This window comes from Mesoplodon bidens (genome assembly GCF_964165515.1).
Source record: "Mesoplodon bidens genome assembly, chromosome: 4".
NCBI lineage: Eukaryota > Metazoa > Chordata > Mammalia > Artiodactyla > Ziphiidae > Mesoplodon > Mesoplodon bidens.
Window position 1 is genome coordinate 160052148 of NC_138160.1, and position 8383 is coordinate 160060530.

Genomic DNA, 8383 nt, shown 5'->3' on the forward strand with positions numbered 1-8383 from the left:
TTGCTCTTCCCCGCCTCAACCTCCCTTCGCCCCAAACCAAAGAAATACATAAGGAAGGAGGAAGGGACCCAAATGAAAACTGATTTCCTCCTTCCTGGTTTCTTCTTCTCCCTCTTCAGCCCACCCTTCATCCTGCTACCAACTATGGTCATCTTAGCCCTGCCTCTCCTCTTCACTAGCTTCCTTTTGTTTTCAGGAACAAGGCTTAGCTAAGATTAGCTAACAGAAATTTCAATATCTAGCTCTTACCTTCTGTCCTCTCTACCCTCCCCCACCCCAGCCTTGCATTCTTCCCTCCCCAAAATCCAGGGCTCCAACCAGACTGAATTCTGTTTAATTTCCCTAATTACACTTCAGTAGTACAGACCTCTGCCACCTTCATCCCCTTGCTTGTGTTGTTAGGGTTTTGTAGATACCACCACACCCCCACTCCTTTACTTCATCTGACTTAATTTATTATTTGGTATTGAAATGATTTGCATGCCTGTCTCTCTTTTTTTTTTTTCTTTTTGCGGTATGTGGGCCTCTCACTGTTGTGGCCTCTCCCGTTGCGGAGCACAGGCTCCGGATGCGCAGGCCCAGCGGCCATGGCTCACGGGCCCAGCCGCTCCGCGGCATATGGGATCCTCCCAGACCGGGGCACGAACCCATATCCCCTGCATCGGCAGGCGGACTCTCAACCACTGCGCCACCAGGGAGGCCCTGCATGCCTGTCTCTCTTACAAGGCGTGGAGCTCCTTTTATTTTGGAGCCCCAGTATCTAATAGAGCACACAGTGTATTATGAGTGCTTGTTGACATTTGTTGGTCAAGTGATACCCGGGGGCCAACATGACATCTTTGTGCTCTTTCTCCTGGGCCAACAAGAATTTGCCCATAAATAAATATGTGTGAAACTGCAGGGTATTCATACGCCTTCCACAAACATAAAGATAATAGCTCAGTAAGAAATTGGAATAAGTTGTCTAAAGTGGCATAGTCAAGTACTAGATATATTCCTTACATGTAGACAGGTATCTAGATGTACACATCTCCCTCCGCCCTGCCCCCTTCACCTTCGCTAAGCCCCATTGCTGTTTTTGAATCAATTTTATTGAGGTATGATTTTTGTAAAACAGATTGTACCCATTTAAAGTATACTGTTTTGTGACAAGTTTTTACGAATGTATACACCCCTGCAGCTTCCTCCACACTCCAGGTAAGAACATTTTTATCACCCCCCAGAAGTTCCCTTGTGTCCTCTTTGTAGTCAGAGCCTGATCCCATCACAGCCTTAGCAAACACTGACCTGCTTCCTTTCACCAGATTAGTTTACATTTTCTACAGCTGCACTGTCCACTTTGTGGTTCCTATTTTTTAAAATTTATTTAATTAATTTATTTTTGGCTGTGTTGGGTCTTCGTTGCTGTGCGTGAGCTTTCTCTAGTTGTGGTGAGCCAGGGTTGCTCTTCACTGTGGTGTGCGGGCTTCTCACTGTGGTGGCTTCTCTTGTTGCGGAGAACAGGTTCTAGGCACGTGGGCTTCAGTAGTTGTAGCACACGGGCTTAGTTACTCTGCGGCATGTGGGATCTTCCTGGACCAGGGATCAAACCTGTGTCCCCTGCATTGCCAGGTATATTCTTAACCACTGCGCCACCAGGGAAGTCCCTGCACTGTCCACTTGGATAGTCACGAGCCGTATGTGGCTATTAAGCTCATGAAATGTGTCCGGTTTGATTTAGGAACTGAAGTTTTAATTATATTTGAATTGAATTGAATTGGATTTTTAATTGTATTTAATTATACTTCATTTAAACTTAAATTTTAATAGCTACATGTAGCGGGCTTCCCTGGTGGTGCAGTGGTTGGGAATCCGCCTGCCAGAGCAGGGGACGCAGGTTCGAGCCCTGGTCCGGGAAGATCCCACGTGCTGCGGAGCAGCTGGGCCTGTGCACCACGGCTGCTGGGCTTGCGCTCTGGAGCCCGCAAGCTGCGGCTGCTGGGCCTGCGTACCACAGCTACTGAGCCCTGTGCACCTGGAGCCTGTGCTCTGCAGCAGGAGAGGCCACCATAGTGAGGGGCCCCCGCTCACTGCAGCTGGAGGGAGCCCGCGTGCAGCAATGGAGACCCAACGCAGCCAAAAATTTTTTAAAATAAAAAATAAAAAAATAAATAGCTACATGTAGCTAGTGACTACCGTGTTTGGACCAGCATCGTTGTAAGAGTTTTATATGCTTAGGTTTTACATTTAGGTCTTTGATCTGTTTAGGATTAATTTTTGGGTATGGTGTTTTTTATACAGCCTTCTAGTTCCAGCTCTTTTGGGTTAAAAGACTGTCCTCTTCCCATCGAGTTGTTATAGCACTCTGTCAAAAACTCAATTGACCACTTGTTTGTAGTTCTTTTTCTGGCCTCTATTCTGTGATCTATGGCTATCCTTTTGCCAATACCATGCTGTGTAATAAGTCAATTTAAAAAAAATTGTTTTGACTCTTCTAGGTCCTTTTGGTTTTCATACTCATTTTTGAATGAAATTGTCAAATTCTATGAAGATTATGGGATTATGATCAGGACTGCATTGACTCTAAAGGTCATCTTGGGGAGAATTTCCATCTTTAACAAATGTTGAGTCTTCTAATCCACAAACCCAGTACATCTCTTTGTTATTTAGGTCTTCAGTTTCTCTTCAGCAGTGTTTTGCAGTTTTCAGTGTAGAAGTCTTGCACATCTTTTGTTAAGTTTATTCTGTTCTTAATTTTTTATTTTCTGAGCTATACATTCTCTCTGCATTGCTTTGACTATATCCCAATGCTTCTGCTTTTATTTTCCCACATAGATAAATAGATAAAATAGAACACAGACAACTACAATTGTGGCTGAGCTTCTGGAATGGATAGGGTCAGGGGAGTAGGTATATCATACAACAACTTAAGTATACTTCTTTTGTAGTTTTGATGTGTTTGTGTCTTTCTACTGTTAAAGAAGCACATGATAAAATCTAAGACATCTGTAGTATGTTTTCTCCCCCTCTGGCGAATTTGATAGATGAATTATAGAACATAGTAAACTTTCACAAATTGGACAACTTTTATATACTACTTTAAAATGCCGTGAAATTAGATTCCTTTGATTGAGAGATGAAATGATCACCAGTGCCGTTTCTCTCATTGGCTGTGGTGGAAAGGATTTTCTCTCCTCTTGCCCCCTTTTTGGGAACCTAAGAACAACTGCCTTGTTATGATCCACAATTATAAATCAGTGGAAAAATCTTATCTGCTTTTTAAGCAGCACAAGCAATGAAACCTCAAATGTGTTTGTCTCTTCAAAGTGAATTACTTTTGACAACCTTGGCAGTCAACTTTATAGATTTTATTGCTCTTTTCCAAATTCTTTTCATTTATTGTAACATGAAAAAAATTATTACCATGTGATGCTGTAAAATTTATGCATAATAAGAAACACTACCCTAATGATGATTTAACCTTACAGTAAAATATTTACCCCTAAAATATAAGGTAAGAGTATTTCTATGTCAAGAAATTTAGCAATAGATTTTTTTGCTGAGTCATTTTGTTAAAAAAATTACTAACTCCCAAGAGCTATGTATACAGTAGCTCTCTTTTTTATTATGAGACAATATAAGAGCACTATTAGGAAATTAGTAAAAAGTAGACAACTCCTCTTCTTGGTTCACCACTATTAACTCCTTTGTATGTAGCCTTTCAGGCTTTTAAAAATTATGGTTGATAACCGTGCTTTTTTTTTTTCTTTATTGTGAAATTGTTGCCTGTCAGCAATGTCACTATTTGTCTGAATTATCATTCCTAATGGCAAAATCATGTTTGATTGTTTGGATATGCACCTGTTATATATTTATATTCTCCCCCCCTCAGCTTTTAACTATTATAAAACACATTGCCATGATTCTTTCAGCTTAATCTTTGCCCAACCTTTTATTACCTTTGGATAGAATTCTAGAAATGTCTGCAGTGTCTAGGTTGAAAGCTATGATGTTTAGAGAGGTTTGATACTTAAGAGTTGTGTTACCCTCCAGAAGAGTTACATCAGTTGACATTCCCACCAGCAGCATTTGAGAGTGCTGACTTCTTATCTCTGGGTGTTAATTTTTTTTTTTTTTTTTTTTGGCACTTGGGCCTCTCACTGTTGTGGCCTCTCCTGTTGCGGAGCACAGGCTTGGGACGCGCAGGCTCAGCGGCCATGGCTCACAGGCCCAGCCGCTCCGCAGCATGTGGGATCTTCCCGGACCAGGGCACGAACCCGTGTCCCCGGCATCGGCAGGTGGACTCTCAACCACTGCGCCACCAGGGAAGCCCTGGGTGTTAATATTTTTAAAATGATTCAAATACTCTTACATATCCTTCATGGGAAAACAGTGGCAGGTGAAATTGTGAATCTGTCTTGCATTCATTTGGAAGCTTATTAGGATTCTTGTGAAATTAGGATTTTGTGGAAATTAACCTTTTAGGAAAATTGCCTTTAAAAAAATATATACAAGCTTTAAAAGCAAAACAAAACCAAACAACCACCCCCACCCCCCTTTCTTTTTCTCTCTCTCTTTTTCGCCATAGAATTTTAGACCTAAAGGTTACTTAGATCTTCCAGGCCGATGGTTTAGTGCAGTGTTTGGAAAGGGTTGTAACTTATTAGTGGTTGTGAAATCATTTTAATGGGTTTTGACTTCGGGTGAAATTTAGGATATAAAATGTCAGCCTGCATTGTCCATAGTAATGATTAGTGTTGTTTCCTGAATGTTCTGCGTAGGGATATGTGTGTGTATTTACATACACGGATGAATGTAGAGATTGTGATTAAAATGTGTTCCTGACTCAAGGTCATGGTCAAAAAAATATAAAAATATAAAAATATAAATCATTCTCCTCTACATTGTGTTGTCCTTTTATAAATGATTTATTTCAAAAAGAAGTAATTTCTGACTGTTGGCATTCTGTTTAGAAGGAGTACTCTGTTTACTAGCTTTTACATATTTTTGTTTCACAGTGATAGATGAAGACTCTTGGTCATGAGAGAGGTCCTGGTGGCCTCTGGATGGCGTAAATTTAAGATTATGCTAAATATAAAATCTAACATTAAGCATATTTTGTTACATGCATAACTTTTAGCAGCATGAAAGATGTTAGGTTATAGGGTCAGTCATCTCTTAGAATCCCCTCTCTGTCACTTAACGGCTAATGCTTTTTTTTTTCTTTTTTTCTGGAAGCATAGTTGATTTACAGTGTTGTGTTAATTTCTGCTGTACAGCAAACTGAGTCAGTAATATACACATAAATACATTCCTTTTTATACTCTTTTCCATTATGGTTTATCCCAGGATGTAATGGCTAATGCTTTAAACCAAATAATGTTTCTGAGCCTCAGTTCTCTTATTTGTAAAGTAGGTATAATAGTTTCTACCTCATAAAGTTCTTGAGAGGTTTAAATAAACCTGATACCTGGTATGTAGTATACGCAAAACAACTTGCAGCTTCTATTTTGATGCTGACTATTTAAAAATCAGTGTTATGTGTGCGCAAGTACATACATGTCTGTGTGGATGTGGATGGGCTGTGGTGTATATCTCCATGTCTAACCAGAATATCCATCCATACTCCCTTTGTTTTTGTTTTTTCAGGGTTTCCTAGTCTTGAACTACTGGCTACACGGCTACCAAATGCCTAAGGGAGTTCTTCACAGCTGAGTTACGAAGCTGGAATTGGTTCTAGACGCTGGGTAGATGCAAAGCAGCCTAACTCTTCAAGTACCGACATTTCTCACCTCCGATTCCGGCCTCTACTTTGAGAAGGCTACCTTAGCTTCACCGACTTGCAGTGGTACAGAAGCCCGCTTCCTCCCCCCATCAGTGAAAAGAAATCTATCGCTTCCAATGGAAATTGTTCATATGAAAGGAACGTACCGTCTGTTTTACAGAAATAAGCCGACCGTCAAGAGAAGACTTGGCCTCTAATTTATATTGCTTTGCACTTTGGTCTGATACTAAGAAACAGCATTCTTCGGTGAAATTTTGGGTGCCAAACACCTACCCAGAATGTCCAGGGCTTTCCTTTTCAGAAGTTAGCATTCTCCTTTTGACCGTCCAAGTCATTATGAATTGTGACTTGTATTAGGAACACGTTGGACAATGGAAACATTTCTCTGGATTGTTTTAGTAATATTTTTTGGATTATACTTCCTTTCTGTACCAATTTCTTTTAATTTAAAGAACTGTAAGCCAGGTTATATTATCTCCCAACAGGTAATATAGCTCTTTTCTTTTATTAACTGTTCTCTGTACCCGCAACCATCTCCTGATACTTGGTAGAGTAACACCTTTACATGTGTGCTTGCCTCCTAATTTAAAATACTGTATCCGCATGTAGATATAATGTATATAACAGTTTAACCTCAAGGTTGCTCGAGTCAGGGCCCCTGTGCCTGAGACACTAATGCAGAGTGTGTTCGCCCGTAGCTGTGGGCTGGGCTCAAGAACCCGCTACCAGGGTTGATGTGGATTACCTAGAACCCTTCCTGCACTATTCATGTGGTGTTCTTATTTTGTCATTGTCATTGTGCGTGTGGTGTGTGTGTGTGTTTTAATGGGAATCTTGTTTTAAGATGTAATTTCTAAAGTTTAACACAAAATGTCTTATTCGTTGTACAGTATATACAGTAGAGAGGTACCTTAAATACTTTTGTTGTTCTTTTCCTCATCAGTACTCCTAAGTACTCGTGGTCACTTCCCATAGCATTCATTTGACTTCACCGTCACAGGTCACACTCTGTGTGTTAGTAACCCTGGGGAGGGAAGAGCGAGAAGGCCCCCCGCTGCGTGGCTCTCCCCTTGTCAGGTGGTAGCACGGCCCACTTGTGTGTTGGAGCCCGGGACCCGTGTCAGGCTGGCTCAAGGGCCCATCTTGAGTGGAAGGGTCCTCCCAGGGGGTGTGAAGCCTCAGGCTCATGATCCCATCCCTGTCATCTCTGGTGTCGCCTGCTGCCGTGGCCCCGGCAAGCTCTCCTGGCTCCCGAGCGCTCCGCAGCCTGAATGTGTGAATGGCACCATCATGCTGACATGCATGGAAAGGACTTTGGCATCTGGTTGGCACTCCTTTTCCCTTGTTCAATATTAGGTTTTGATTTGCCCCTTGGCCATTGTTTCCAAAGATCAAGGAATGTTGCTGACATTTTAAAGGACCAATGAGAACTTCCTGTAACTAAACCTCTTCCCGTGGAAGCACACTCTCCCACTGAGGGGAAGGTACCTGGGCTCTGTTTTGTCCTTTACATGAGAATGGTGTGGGAATCAATGTGTGTGTCTGTGGTTGTTTATTGGGTTGGTTTGCTTTTTTGTTTTCCTTTGTCCTTTTTAAAAAATACATCCTTCCCTCCTACATGTTAGTAAATTAATTTCTGTTTTTGAAAAGTTGAGTCTCAAAGTGTTAAAAAAAAAAAAAAGAAATCTCCGTTCAGCGGGTAGATGTTGTAACCCTGACAGCGGTTGTGAAAGTGACAACTTTGACCACTCTTACCTTACAGCTTTAATATCAGATTGGTTAGGAGAGCCCAGGGGCCAGGGCAGGGAGGGGCAGGGGAGGAGGCAATTCTTCTGAACGAATGGACTTTCCGTGGTTGTTTTTGCATGTTTAATATAGAAATTCTGGTTCCTTGGGAGATCATGGAATATGATGAATATGCACACAACCTTTGAATTGTGCCTACTAAATTATAGCAGGGGACTTTGGCACCCGAGGAATTCTGACTTTCTGGGATTATAGTAGTAATTCCCAGCTGTACTCTGGACTTTATTTTGCTAACCATAATTGAGAAACTGTAAATTACTGCTATATTAATGTTTTAAAGCACTGGGATAGTCTAATTCTAACTTGTAATTAATTATGTTTGCCAATAACTGTTTGAAATTTGTGTCTGAACAGCTATTGAAACTGTTAAATTGTACAGATATTATTCACGACAGCTTTGTACTGTGGAATGTGCTTAATAAAAAACAAAAAGTTTGACCTTTGTCCAATAAATTGCTAAGTAATGTCAATAAATCAAGTATGAGTATTATGCAGTACACCTGATCTGGCTTCATGCAATTGTTACTTCAGCTACTAATTCAAAGCCAATACTCTTAATAAAGTGTTGCAATACTCTGATGTTCTGTTAAGAAATTTTTCAAAAAAAACTGTTAACGTGCTGTCAGTAATTCAGTGACATACAATTAAAGTTTGTAGTTTGAAAAAAATCATCTGCTCTGTACAGTGAGGTTGAAGACAGAGTACTTTTTTTGGTGTGGGAGAACTGGTGTGAGATAATGCCAGTCCATGCCCTGGGGCTGGTTCAGAACTCCTCCCCAGCAAATCTGCTTTCCACAAGTGCTTAATTGCCTC

The 8383-nt window shown here is 41.0% G+C and overlaps 1 protein-coding gene across 6 annotated transcripts in view; it reads left to right on the top strand.

The window, feature by feature from the left end:
• The window catches only part of FBXW11 (F-box and WD repeat domain containing 11), a 132982-nt gene extending 124836 nt beyond the window's left edge, over window positions 1-8146 (top strand). For all 6 annotated transcript variants that reach the window (XM_081234048.1, XM_081234051.1, XM_081234052.1 and 3 more), the window contains one exon: window positions 5629-8146. The gene's annotated coding sequence lies outside the window, so the exon portion shown is untranslated. The remainder of the gene's footprint in view (window positions 1-5628) is intronic.
• Window positions 8147-8383: the final 237 nt, after the last annotated feature.